Source organism: Panthera onca, chromosome F1, assembly GCF_046562875.1.
Source record: "Panthera onca isolate mPanOnc1 chromosome F1, mPanOnc1 haplotype 2, whole genome shotgun sequence".
Classification (NCBI taxonomy): domain Eukaryota; kingdom Metazoa; phylum Chordata; class Mammalia; order Carnivora; family Felidae; genus Panthera; species Panthera onca.
Genome location: NC_138355.1, coordinates 13,618,391 through 13,633,322, shown reverse-complemented (window position 1 = coordinate 13,633,322; position 14,932 = coordinate 13,618,391). Strand labels below are relative to the sequence as shown.

Sequence of the window (14,932 nt, the reverse complement as noted above, 5' to 3'; positions counted from 1 at the left end):
AATCAACAACATGTCACCTGATGAAAGTGTCAAATGGAAAAATAGAGAAAGAGGATAGGACTAGAGGTGGGGGGTAGGGTTTTGAACCTTAAATAGGTGGGCAAACAGTGTTTTGTTAGATACTACCTACTTTCAAACACATCTCAATTTCAGAAACGTTAAAATATTTTAAAGTTCATTTTACGATGAAATGTACCAGCAAAAAAATAAAATAAAATCAGCCTAAATGTCCATCAATAGCAGAATTATAATACTGCAAAAATAGAAATCCCTTTGAAAATGAGAAATGTTTCCCTTTAAAAAATGAATCATCTTTATCAAAGAAAGACCAAAAAGCTTCATGTTTATTCAGAAGCTGTAATGAAAAGAAGCTGAATATATGACAAAGAACGATAATTAGCTAAGCAAATCAGGCTGATGAGATCTCAAATAAAATTAAATTTGACTATGCTCTCTGTACACTGTCACCAGGGACAGATTTCTCTACACTTTCTTGCCATTCGATGTAAATATCAAGATCTTCTTGAGAATGAACTATTTTCTTTCTTTGTGCTTGCTTATGACTGGTAAGATGGCTAGGTAAAGGATGAACATGTGGGTTAAAGAATTTTTCTTTTTTTCTTTTTTTATGTGGGGGGAATGTTCTATGGTTCTAAACATTGGAATAAGACAACCTACAGAAATTCAGTATTTTCATGAATTGGTTGTACTTTATATAATTAACTTTTCAATCTGATTTTCAGTTTTAAAAAGACGCTAACTGTACTAAATAGATAACATTAAAAAAAAATTTCCGCCCTTCAGCCAACAGCAGGCTTGGCAATCCTACTGAGTTATAATTAAGAGTTAAGATCATATTATCAACATGACAACAATTAAAATTCATTAAAATACAAGGAGGAGGGGGAGGAGGAGGAGAAGAGAGGAGAAGGAAGAAAAACCACAAATTTTTCTTGAAAATTTTTAAAATGTAGGTTTGAAAACACAGCTCTAGCCATCTCTGCCTAGAGAAAATGGTGGTGGGACATGAGAGAACAGAAGACAAGGTGAGTTCTCCGAGCAAGAACTCTTACGTACGAAACCTGCACATAAAAACATGCACTGAGACTTGACAGTTAAATAGCTCCCAAATGATTTCTGTATGTAACTTTGGAGATCAAAATGACTGTATTGTCCATATATCTCATTAAATGTGCTTCCAGAAACAACTAACATAAACCTCCTCTACCCTTTACTAATTAAATGTACTACCAAAAAATAGGAGCTGACAGATGCCCTAAAATACGAATCGTAAGGTGAAAAAGCGGAGCCCCCCCAAATTAAAATAAAAATAAACTCATACCTGTCGTCAAGAACTATGAAGTCTAGACTACCTGCAAGCTAACAACTACCTGCCACCATCTCATGAGTGCTGGCAGAAGACACAAAACTCCTAAGTCAGAAGCAAAGGATTTTTCTCCTTAATCAATGCAAGCTTCAAGTTCACATAGGCTCCTTGTCCCTCAATTCCCACAGGGCAATGCGGAGCAGCCTAGGTAAGTACTGGATATGCTGGGGGTTTGAATCAGAGCTGGAGAACCCTGAACTGAGGAAACCCAAATCTTACAAAAGATCAAGCAAACTTGTCTGACCTTTTTCCCAAAGAGTGACAGTATCTGTATTATACTGGACAATAAATAAATCTGCCCTCTGCTCCAGAGAGAGATATTATAACTTCCAAAGCTGTTCCTTGTATATACATTATTGAAAAGATAGTCCAGAACAAAGCAGCCAGTGCCTCTGCTCACAAATGTGCAGAAATGCAAGACGCATGGAGAATTGCCTCCCAACAATTACACACTTGTTACGGATGAATTTACCTACTGCTGTGGCTTCCTACTCATGTCTTTCTTGCAACCCATGCTGCCTCTCATAATTCCATCACTGCTTTGACATTCTATTCTTTATTAACAGACCATAAGCTCAATAAAAAGAGCAACACTCTTGATCACCCGGGTACCCTAAGTGCCCAGAACAGTGCGGAGGACAAAATAGGCATTTAATATACATCTGCTCAATCAGTGAATAAGCAAATAGGATCATGATACTCGCTCTGTTCTAGAATATGTCTTCTGTTGGGTGAACATCTTCCAATGACAATAAATATACAGCTACTGCTCTTTTTATAAGAGCTACTGCTCATTTTGAATGGTTATATAACGTATTAAACAGCTTTGCAACTTACTTATTCACATACCTATCTCCCTTAGTAGACCGTGAGATGCTTGAGATAAGTGTTAGACCAGGTTTAAATACCTACTTGGAACATACTATGAATAAGCTGGGCAAAACCTAACTTCTCAGAGCCTTAGTTTACGTTACATTCGTGGAAGTTTTACATTTGATGGGTACACGTTTATTGTCAGGAGCAAATTAATTAGCATTCTCAAAACTTGTGGACCTGCTGATATGCTCTACACTTAAAATGAGTTCTCTCCCTATACACATGTGGGATTGGTCCAAGTTGATACTGCCTGGAAAGAGAGAAAATCATTTTTTAAAAATGACCTCATTTAGGAGTTGAGGTAGGTTCAGCTGATTAAAGAAAAACAGTAAGGCTGGTGATACTGAACAGCAGAGATGGAAAAGCATTTTAACAAAATTTTTCACTTTACTTCATTCTATTGTCCCTTTGAACTACTTTGCCTTTAAAGCCAAACTTTCTGGTCATCTCCACATGCCGCCTTCCCTAGCTCACTGTCAGCTCTTCTTTCCCCCGCACTGTCCCTTGCCCCCTCCTCTCCATTGGTTTTGTTCTTAGAAATCATAGGTCATCAGTAAATCCAGTGGGCCCTTTTAAGACACATTTTTCATGACCTCATAGTATTATCTGTCACAGCTGACGCCATCTTCTTGAAATAATCTTCTTCTTTGGTTCCCACGGCATCTTACCAGATAACCAGGAGAACTGAAAATCAAAGGGTGACAAAACTCCTTTGAGGTGAGACAGAACACAGAAGGGTTTCATCTTGGACAGAGCACAGGACAAAGAGGCAGCTGCCATCAAAGTGCAGAAGGAGAACACTGTGCGATGCAAACAAACGCTTTAAGGCCAACTGTGGGCTAACAAGATGGTTGAATCTCTGAGATCCTAGACACAGGCAAAGTCTTCATTCGGTCACCGGCTCTTTTCTGTTAGCTTCCACCAAGAACTTGCAAGAAACACTGGAAACAGGGCAGGAGACCAGAAAGAGTCCCTCTCTGGCAGGACACAGGCATGAAACCCCACTCACGTTTCAGGCCATTCTCTCAGGGGAAACAAAAGCCGTAAGCCACTGCAGAAACCCAAGCTAAAAATGGCCTCAGTAAATGTCTACTACCGGTGAGAGAGGCAGGAAACCCTCACCATCATTTCAGGCAAAGGGCAACCGTCCTGAGAAAAGGATAAAAGCAGACACTGCCTATCCTTCAGGGAAGGGCAGGAAACCCCCTCCCATCTGATAAATAATCAATAGGAAGTGTGGTGGCACTGAAATGTGTCAAGTCACACTGAACTACCTTCCCAGAATCCCTTCCCTGTAGATCTCGCCTTAGGATGAATCACCAGCCATTTTTGCACAAGACTGATGAATGAAGTACAATTACAGCCATAGTGACTTTGCACTCAGAAGGTTGGAGCAAAGCTCATGCTGCTTATACGTGTTGTTGTGTATCTGCTAGCTCACCTTCTTGGAATGAGCAGCAACTAGGCCTAGGAGTGTATGTAATAATAAGTTTATGTAAGTTTCTGTAATAATATTCTAAATACTTGGCTGTCATTTCAACAATCTCCACAGCACCTTCACCGGCAGATTCCATCTCAAGAAACACTTTCTTTGCTCACCCATAAGAAGCAACTCTTCATCCACTCGAATCCTGTGATTGCAACAATTCATCCTATCTTCAGGCTCCACTTATTCTAGTTCTCTTGCTATTTCCACCACATCTGCAATTACTTCCTCCACTGAAGTGTTTAACCCCTCCAAGTCATCCATAAGGATTAGAATCAACTTGTGCCAAACTCCTGTTCATGCTGATATTTTGATCCCTTCCCATAAATCAAAAATTCTTAATTTTTTCAAAAATTCTTAATGGCATCTAAAATAGGGAATCCATTCCAGAAGATTTTCAATTTACTTTGCCCAGATCCAACAGAGGAATCACAATCTATAGCAGCTATGGCCTTACAAAATGCAATTCTTAAATAGTAAGACATGAAAGTCAAAATGACTCCTGGATCTAAGGGCTTAAAATGGATGTTGTGTTAGCAGGCATGAAACACTCATCAGAACTCTTAAATGACCAGGTACATTGTCAATGAGCAGAAATATTTTGAAAGGTTATCTTTTTTTTTCTGAGCAATAGGTCTCAACAATGGGCTTAAAACATTCAGTAACCATATTGTAAACAGAATGCTATCATTCAGGCTGAAGCACAGATAAAGTAGATAAAGCACAGATAGAGTAGACTTAACACAATCTTTAGGGGCCTAAGATTTTCAAAATGGTAAATGAGCACTGGCTTCAACTTAAAGTCACCAGCTGTAATAGCCCCTAACAAGATAGTCACCCTGTCCTTTGAAGCCTTACAGCCAGGTACTGACTTCTCCTCTTTAAATATGAAAGTCCTGGATGGCATCTTCTTAAAGAAAACTATTCAATAGAAGGCTGTTTTGTCTACACTGAGAGTCTGTTATTTACTATAGCCACCATCGTGCTAGAACTTCTGGATAACATGCTGCAGTTTCTACATCAGCACTTGCCACATCACTTTGCACTTATATGCTATGGAGATGGCCTCTTTCCCTTAAACCTCATGAACAAAAACTCTGCTAGCTTCAAACTTTTCTTTTTCAGGTTTCTTACCTCCCTCAGCCTTTATGCAGTTGAAGAATGTTAGGGTCTTGCTCTGAATTAGGATTTGGCTTAAGGGAAAGTTGCGACTGTTTCATCTTCTGTGCAGATCACTAAAACTTTCCCCATATCAACAATAAGGCTGTTTCACTTTCTTATCGATCACGTGTTCACTGGAATATCACTTTTAATTTCCTCCAAGAAATTTTCTTTTGCATTCACAACTTAGCTACTGTTTGGCACAAAAAGGCCACTTTTCAGCCTATCTCAGTTTTCATTTTTTTTTTATTTTTTTTTTTAACTTTTATTTATTTTTGAGACAGAGAGAGACAGAGCATGAACAGGGGAGGGTCAGAGAGAGGGAGACACAGAGTCCGAAACAGGCTCCAGGCTCCGAGCTGTCAGCACAGAGCCCGACGTGGGGCTCGAACTCACGGACCGTGAGATCATGACCTGAGCCGAAGTCGGCCGCTTAACCGACTGAGCCACCCAGGCGCCCCCTATCTCAGTTTTCAACATGTCTTCCTTACTAAGCGTAATCATTTCTAGCTTTTAATTTATTTTTTTTTAATTTTTTTTAACGTTTATTTATTTTTGAGACAGAGAGACAGAGCATGAACGGGGGAGGGGCAGGGGGAGGGGCAGAGAGAGAGAGGGAGACACAGAATCGGATGCAGGCTCCAGGCTCCAAGCCATCAGCCCAGAGCCCCATGCGGGGCTCGAAATCACGGACCGTGAGATCGTGACCTGAGTCGAAGTCGGACACTTAACCGAATGAGCCACCCAGGCGCCCCTCTAGCTTTTCATTTAAAGTGAGATATGCAGGCGCTCCTGGGTGGCTTAGTTGGTTAAGTGCCAACTTCGACTCAGGTCATGATCTCACAGTTCCTGGGTTCCAGCCTCACATCGGGCTCTGTGCTGACAGCTCAGAGCCTGGAGCCTGCTTTGGATTCTGTGTCTCTCTCTCTCTCTGCCCCTCCCCCACTCACACTCTGTGTCTCTCTCTCTCTCAAAAATAAACATTAAAAAAAAAAGTAGATACACGACTCTTTCTTTCACTTGAAAGGAACATGGTAGAGTTATTAATTGGCCTGATTTCAATACTGTTGTTCTCAGGGAGTAGGGAGACCCAAAAAGAGGGAGACACAGGGAACAGTTGGTCACTGGAACAGTCAGAACACACACAACACTTATCGATTAAGTCCACTGTCTTATATGGGCACGGTTTGTGGGGCCCCAAAACAATGACAATATTAACATCAAAGATTACTGATCACAGATCAATGTAACAATGATAATAATGAAAAGTTGGAAATATTGTAAGAATTACAAATTCTTACAGATTCTGTGCCACAAAATGTGACACAGAGACACAAAGTGAGCAAATGCTATTGGAAAACAGGTGCTCCATGCAGAGTTGCCACAAACTTTCAATCTGTAAAAAACACAGTATCCACAAAGTGCAGTAAAATGAAGCACAATAAAACAAGATATGCCTGTACTGGAAGTTTTAGCCAATGTGATATTGCAAGAAAAAAGAAAAAAAAGACATACATATTGGAAAGGAAGAAATAAAACAGATCCAATTGGAAGATGACATGATTTTGCATGTAAAAAGTCCCCAAGATTATACCCCCCAAAAATCCCTAGAACTATAAGTGAGTTCAGCAAGGTCACAGGATACAAGATCAGCAGATACACAAAGTTGCATTTTTATATATTAACAATGAACGTGTGAAAGTTGAACTTAAAACACAAAACCATTTGTAATTGCTCCAAAGAAAATTAAATATTTAGACATAAATATAAAAAATAAATATAATGTATCCTGATCATTACAAAACGCTGATGAAAGACACCAACAACTTAAACAAATAGAGTATACCACGTTTATGGATCAAAAGAATCAACACAGTGAAAGACGTCAGTTCTTCCCTAATTGGTATATAAATCTAATGCAATTCCTATCAAAATCTCAGTAATTTGGGGGTATGGACAAGCTTGTCCTACGATTCATATGGAAAGGCACAAGATATAGAATAGCCAAAACAATTTTGAAAAAGACAAACTAAGGGGGGAAAAGGTCACTCAATTTGATGTTAAAACTTACTATATAGCTACAATAAGCAAGACAGTGTGGTATTATTTACAGAAGAACACACACACAGATCAGTGATAGAGAACAAAGAACACAGAATCAGGTCCACATAAAATGCCCAACTGATTTCTAAAATAAAGGCGCAAAAGTAACTGAATGGGGAAATACAGCCTTTTCAACAAATGGTGCTAGATCAAGACAACATCCATAGACACAAAAATGAACTTCACGCTAAACCACACACATCATACAAAACTTAACACAAAATGGACCCCAGACAAATACAACTTTAGGAAAAAAACCTAGGAGACAATCTTTAGGACCTAGGGATAGGTTAAGAGTTCTCAGACAGGATACCAAAAGCATAATCCATACAAGGAAAAATTGATAAATTGGACCTCACTGAAGTTAAAAACCTTTATTCTGCAGAAGACCCTACAAAAAGAATGAAAAAACAAGCTATAGACTGGGAGAAAATATATGCAAACTGCACACCTGACAAAAGACTAGTACCTAAATTATATAAATTAGTCCCAAAACTCAACAGTAAAAAACAATTAATAAACCAAACAAAAAATGAGCAAAAAAACATAAAGGGACATTTCACTGAAAATATGAAGATGGCAAATGAAGTACGTAAAAAGATGCTCAAAATTAGCCATTAGAGAAATGTAAATTAAAACCATGAGTTATCACTATATAATTAGAAATAAAAATAGTGATAACACTCCTGCTGGTGATGATGCAGAGCTGATGGGAATGTAAAATAGTATAGTAATACCTGAAAGAGTATAGCAGTTGCTTACAAAATTGAACAATGTGCTTACCATACAATCCAGTAATTGCAATTCTTAGACATTTATCCCCAAAAGATGAAAACTTACATTTATATGAAACTGCATGTTCATAACAGTTTTATACTTAACAGTCAAAAATGGAAACAATCCAAATATCTTCAACAGGTGAATGGTTAAATAACCATATAACCATATCATGAAATACTAATAAACAGTAAAAACAAATAAACTATTAATACAACAATTTAGATGAATGTTAAGGGAAATACACTGAGTGAAAAAAGCCAGTCTCGAAAGATTACATGCTGTTTTTTATGTTAACATACATGTTATTTATATAATATAAATAACAATTTAATACAAATAACAATTTTTGAATTAACAAAATTATAGAGATGAAAAGCAGATTACTAGTTGCCAGAGGTTAGCAGTAGGGAGAAAGGGATACAGCAGTGACTATAAAAGGATATCACAAAGGATCGTTGTCATGGAATTATTCCCTATCTTAATTGTGGTGGTGACCATGTTAATCTATTAAAATTAATTAAAATTAACGTTCAAAATGCACAGAATACATACACACACACAAATAAGTACACATATAATTGGGGAAATCTGAATAAGGTTCATGGCTTTATCTATCTATGTCAATTTCCTAGTTGTGATATTATCATATAGTTGTATATAAGATGTTACCATTCATTGGCAGTATTGGTTGAAGGGTATATGAGATCTCCCCAAATTATTTCTAACAATTGTATATGAACCTACAACTACCTCAAAATAAAAAGTTAAGGAAAGTACCAAGTTAAAAAAAAAAAGAAAAAAACACCTTCCCACAGAGAGAACTCCAAGCCCTGAGGTCTTCAACAATGAAATCTATCAAATGTTCAAGAAAAAGGTAATTTCAATTCTATATAACCTCTTTAGAAAAAGAGAATACATTCAACTCATTTATGAGCCAACATTATCCTGATACCAAAACAAGCAAAAATATAACTATAAGCTATAATTATAAGCTTGTAACTTATAAGAAAACTATAAGCTAAATTTTATGAGCATAGACACAAAATTCCTACCAAAACTCAAGCCAGCAACATATAAAGGATAATTTATAATAACCAAGTAGGATTAGCCCAGGAATTGAATATTAGTTCAACATTAAAAAAATCATTTAATATGCTAATATACCAAATTAACAGAATCAATGAAAGAGAAATCATATAATCAACTTAAGAGATATAGGAAAAAAACCTTGACAAAATTCAACAGCTAGTCATGACAAACATTCTCAGCAACCTAAGAAGAGAAGGACATTTCTTCAAAGAGTGTCTACAAAAAACATATGGTCAGTAAGATATTAATAGTGAAAATCTGAAATGTTTTCCAAGATGAGGAATGAGGCAAGGATGTCTACTCTCAGTACTTCCATTCAGATTCTATTGCAATCCTGGCCAGTGCAATTAAGTAAGAAAAAGGAAAAAAAGAAGAAAAAAGGAATACAGGTGAAAAAGGAAGAAATAAAACTGTTTTAATATGCAGAGACATAATCCTCTATGTAAAAATCCTACAGATTTGGAAAAAAAAAATTATAGGAAGTAATTGGGGCACTTGGCTGGCTCAGTTGCTAGAGCACATGAATCCTGATTTGGGTTGGGGTTGTAAATTCAAGCCCCAAGTTAAGGGTGGAGTTTAATTTAATAAAAAAGAAGAAGAAGAAGAAGAAGAGGGGGAGGAATGAGTAGGTCTAGTAAAGTCGGCAGGATGCAAGGCCAATAAAAAAAAATCAACTGCATTTCAATATGTCCATGATGAACGACTGGATACTGAAATTAAAAATTAATACCATTTAAAATAGTATTTAAAACATTATGTTACAGGGATAAATATAACAAAAATATGTGTAAAATTGTGCACTGAAAAATAGAAAACATTAAAGAAATGAAAGAAAACCTAAATAATTGGAGACAAAAAGGACTATCATGGATTGAACATTCAATATTGTAAAGACTACAGTTCTCTCTGAAATAACATATAGATTCAATATGATACCAGGCAAAACCCCAATAGTTTTTGTAGAAACTGACAAACTGATTCTAAAATTTATATGGGAATGAGAAGCACCTGATTAAGCACCTGAAGCTTAATCTGTAGAGCATGGGACTCTTGATCTCAGGGTCATAAGTTCAAGCTCCACAATGGGGGGTAGAGTTTACTTAAAAAAAAAAAAAAAAAAAAATTATATGAGCATGAAGAGAACCCAAAATAGCCAAAATAATTTTGTATGAAAAGAACTAAGTTCAAAATATTGCCCTGGCTGATTTCAATATTCACTATAAAGACACGATGTACTGCTATAAAGAAAGACAGCTAGATCGATGGAACATCACAGAGAAATGAATTTACATATATGGACAACTAATTCTCAACAAATGGGAAAGACTGTCTTTTCACAGATGCCAGAACAACTGCACATTCATACAAAGAAATGAAAGTGGACCCTTACCTCACAGCGCAGATAAAAACGAACTCAAAATTGTTCACAGCCCTAAATATAAGAATTAAAAAGAGAAAACTTCTAGGAAAAAAATGTATAAATCTTTGTGATGTTGGATTAGGTAAAGATTCTTAAATAGGACACAGAAGCATGAAGTATAAAAGACCCTGTTAGGAAAAAGAAAAGAGAAGACAAACTGGGAGAAAAATATTTGCAAAACACATATCTGATTAAGAACTTGTATCAAGACTATACAGAGAATTCTTACAATAGTAAGAAGGTAAATCTGAACATTTAACCAAAGTATACAGATGGCAAATAAGCCATGAAAAGATACTCAACATCATTAATCATTAGGAATAAATCAAATGCAAATTAAAATGATAACGATACCATTATACCTACATACCTAGAGAGGCTAAAATTAGGAAGACTCCCAATGCCAAGTGCTGTGGGAATGCAGCATGGTACAACTATTTTGGAAAGCAGTCTGGCAATTTCTTGTAAAGTTAAATACACTTACACAACTCAGCAATCCTATTGCAGGTTACTACCCAAGAAATAAGGATTTAAAAGGGTCCTACTCTAGTTATTTTTCCCAAGGAGTAAACAAGGTTTCATTATTTATATATTCTTTATTAGCCATGAGCAGTGTTTAAAAAAATTTTTTTAATCTGCTGCAAGTACTTGAAACCCACCCACCCTAACCTTGACATCAATGACACTCAATTACAATTATTAAAAATATAAACCATTTAGTAAAGTTTTGCAAACCTCAAGCCAAGATGTATCAGTAAATATTCTACCACATCAACACCACAATTTCTAGCATGATGCAGAACAGAAAATAGTAAGGCTAACCACCACTTGGAGAATCTTTTATTTTAGTTGCATGTGTATACCACAAGTTGCCATGTAAATGTATTTTTACCGTGGATCATGGTCAAACATTTTAGAAACACTGACCTAGAACATGCCTACAATACAAACTCTGAGCTACCAGCAGCTCCTATCCCTTCTAAGCATTCTCATCCTATACCCAGGAAGAATGAAATCCACAGCAGAGCCATTCAAATCTGTCTGCAGCTGCTATGATTGATATGTCTTTGGTGGTCTTATCTTCAGGAATCATCAGCATATTCTATTACATGTATTTGTCATATTTGACAGTCATTTTTCACCACTAAAATCAGACATCTTTCAATTTGCATTGAGGTTTCAAAACTAAAGAGACAAAATACGAAGATTCCACTAACTTCTCCCCAGTAGCTAACAAGGAAGCAAAAGTCAGAATTTATTGACTCATATAACATATTGTAACTTGGCAACACATTATGAAGAACTGGGTAACGCAGATGTATTCAGAATATGCTAAAGAAGAATCTAAATGCAAAAATTATCCATTTCAATATATATGACTCCAATGATACTCCAAAAACACAGATTTCCGAATCCCCTTACAAATAGAAATTTCAAACTCCACTATAAAGTTGTCATAGGAAGGTACCAGGGTGGCTCAGTTGGCTGAGTGTCTGACTTTGGCTCAGGTCATGATCTTGAAGTTCCTGAGTTCGAGCCCCACATCAGGCCTGCTGCCGTCAGCATGGAGCCTGCTTCCGATCCTCTGTCCCCCTCTCTCTCTGCCCCTCCCCTGCTTGTGCTCTCTTTTTCTCTCTCAAAAATAAACCTTTAAAAATAAACAAAGTTGTCATTCGCTGCCTGCTATAGTCTGAATGGTTGGGTCTCTTCAAAATTCCTACGTTGAAATCCTAACCCCTAAAGTGATTAGCATTAGGAGGTGGGATCTTGGAGAGGTGATCAGATTAGGATTAGTGCTCTTCTAAAAGAGACCCTGCTTCTGCCCAGTGTGGTTACAATGAAAAGAATGCCATATGAATCAGGAAGCAGGCCCTCCTTAGCAGACTGAGATCATGATGTAGGCATCCTACTCTCAGCCTTCCAGCCTCCGACACTGTGAGACATAAATTTCTGTTGTTTATAAAGCTACTTAGTTTATGCTATTTTGTCAGAGCAGCCTAAACTGACCAAGACACTGCCTAATCATAGCTTAAGCATTTTATATGAAACATACTATACATTATGGCACACAACTCCCTTGAAAAGTTCTTTTACTCTTTTGTCAATTAAAGTAGAAAGGTGAGAAAGTAAAAATTCAAATGTGGACAAGTCCATTTAAAATGAGAGAAATATGAATAGAAAGAGGAAATGTACAGAAATGATAGCTTCTTTTATAAGCAATGTTTACCTTTATAACACTGTGTGTGTATATATATAAAACTTGTGACCAATAAGTTATCACAATAATCACTGAATCCCCAAAGCACTACCGTATCTTGAGAAACAAACATTTAAATCTACAGGTGTTTCTGACTCTGGACTTTGCAAATCACTCTTTAAAAAAAATAAATCCTACACTGACATTTAGATCAGGCCCATAAAGATGACAATAGCTGGCCTAGCCTCTGAATCCCGATGAAATCTTGTGAATTTCGGGGTTAAGTGAACATACATATTTTTCACCTAAATAACATATAACAAATTATTTATCTTCATTCCCACAATATAAAAAGATGTTTTATGAACTGCAGCTTTCTTTGGTAGGAGGAAAATAAGTAATTAATCAAATTTAAACTCACCTACAAAGCCTGGAAAAACACAGACTATGGTGAAATAATTTGAAATGTAAACATTACAAGAAAAATCTGTCAATTCTATCTGTGAATTATTTATTTAGCAGTAATTCATTATGAAGAATACAAATAATGGAAATAAATTGGAAAAATAACCTACAATACTATAAACAATCAAAATGTTTGAAGTCTCAAAAAGAAAAAAGTTGAGAGAGAGAGAGAGAGAAAGAGAGAAACGAGAGAGGGAGGGCGGAGAGGAGAGAGAGAACCCAAGCAGGCTCCGAGCTGTCAGCACACAGCTCACAAACCGTAAGATAATGACATATGCCAAAACCAAGAGTTGGAGACCTAACCTCAACCCAGGTACCCCCACCTTCTACATTCTTTAACTTAGGCTTTATAAAGACTTTGTAGGAGTACTTCAAAATATTATTTTTAAGAAACTCATTAATTCAGTCACTACTAATGAGGATTTTACTATTTCCTGAATGCTATGCCAAGATTTAGCACTGGGGTGTAGAAGAATTACATAAACGGTGTAAAGAAGGTCTACTGAGGCCAAGAAATTACAAGTCATTTTCAAATACTTAGAAAACCACATTTAAAGGATGCTGTTCAAGAATATGCTATTTATAAAGCATATGTTATTATCACATTTAAAATATTATTTAAGATAAGGAACTGCCTATATATATATATATATATATACACACACACACACATACATACTGATATCTGAAAATCTATGATTTGTTATTTCTACTTAAGTCCGTGGATTCTTGCTTTTCAATTCCCCTCTACCCAATGCAAACTCTGTTCCCATTAGGGAGTTACAGGAGGAAGGGGAAAAAGGAAATGTATAGATTCATATTTTAACTGACTGTCATAGATACAGCTGAACTAACTGAACCAAAAGAAAACATGAATACATAAACCTATATAGATCGGTACTTAAACAGTCCAACTAATACAGGACCAAACAAATTTATTCACGCAGAACGCAGTGTTAAAGTTTATCAAGCTAAAATTAAGTTCTTTTTCAACAAATAAATATTAAAATACTGCACATCTTTTTAGGTTAATGATTAAAAAACACACTCTCTACTATGTTTAATTTTAAAACAATCACCACTCTAGGTACCTATCCTACAACACATGCACAACAAGCAAGTACAAGGATATTCACTGCGGCGCTTTTGTAACAGCCAAGGTTCATTTCCAGAGGAAAGGTCTGAGTGGATTACAGTACCATCATACAGTTAAATACTATGCAATAGTTTAAAAGACTGAATAGGTCTATTTTTACTGCCTGGAAAGATCTCCAAGAGGGAGTGTAGAAAAAGCAAATTGCAAAACAATGTTTACAAGAGGACACCATATATGCAGGATTCAAACACACACACACACACACACACACACACACACACCACACAAAACTATAGCATTTCCATATGTACATGTGCGCTTGTAAAAATGCAAAGAAAAAAGTCTGCAGGAATATTCAAGAAACAGATAACTGTCACCTCTAAGAGTGTGAGTGTGAGTGTGTGTGTGTGTGTGTGTGTGTGTGTACCTGGAATGGGAGGGAATCACAGGAATTTCTGCTTCATTTTTATTAAGTCTGTACAAGAATGTACTCAGATGTCACTTGAAACACTAAATAACAAGAACAGGAAAAAAAAAAAAAAAAGCTTGCTCAGTGCTCTCAAATAATTTACAAACCAGAACCGTTAGGTGTAAGATTTCATTTTCCAAAAGATAATGATTTGAAGGCAACACCAAATGCCATCACCGAATACTTGCCTGGCAAAAAGTGACAAAACCGGAAAGAAAAAAAGTTTTAGATGATGTCTTATCTTCAAATAAAAAAAAGAACAACACGTGCTGCAAGACTGCAGAAGAAAAAAGCCCCTTCCTAGAAATACGTCCACCTTACTGGACTTTTTCAGCTAGCTCGGCTTGACCCAGAATCCTCACAAAACCACTGTATCCAAAACGAAAAAAAGCGGCATGCTGTT

At 36.5% G+C, this 14,932-nt stretch overlaps 1 protein-coding gene across 7 annotated transcripts in view; it reads right to left on the bottom strand.

Annotated features, from left to right (window-relative positions):
- DCAF6 (DDB1 and CUL4 associated factor 6) overlaps window positions 1–14,932 on the bottom strand; it is a 134,590-nt gene that overhangs the window by 118,569 nt on the left and 1,089 nt on the right. The window lies entirely within an intron of this gene.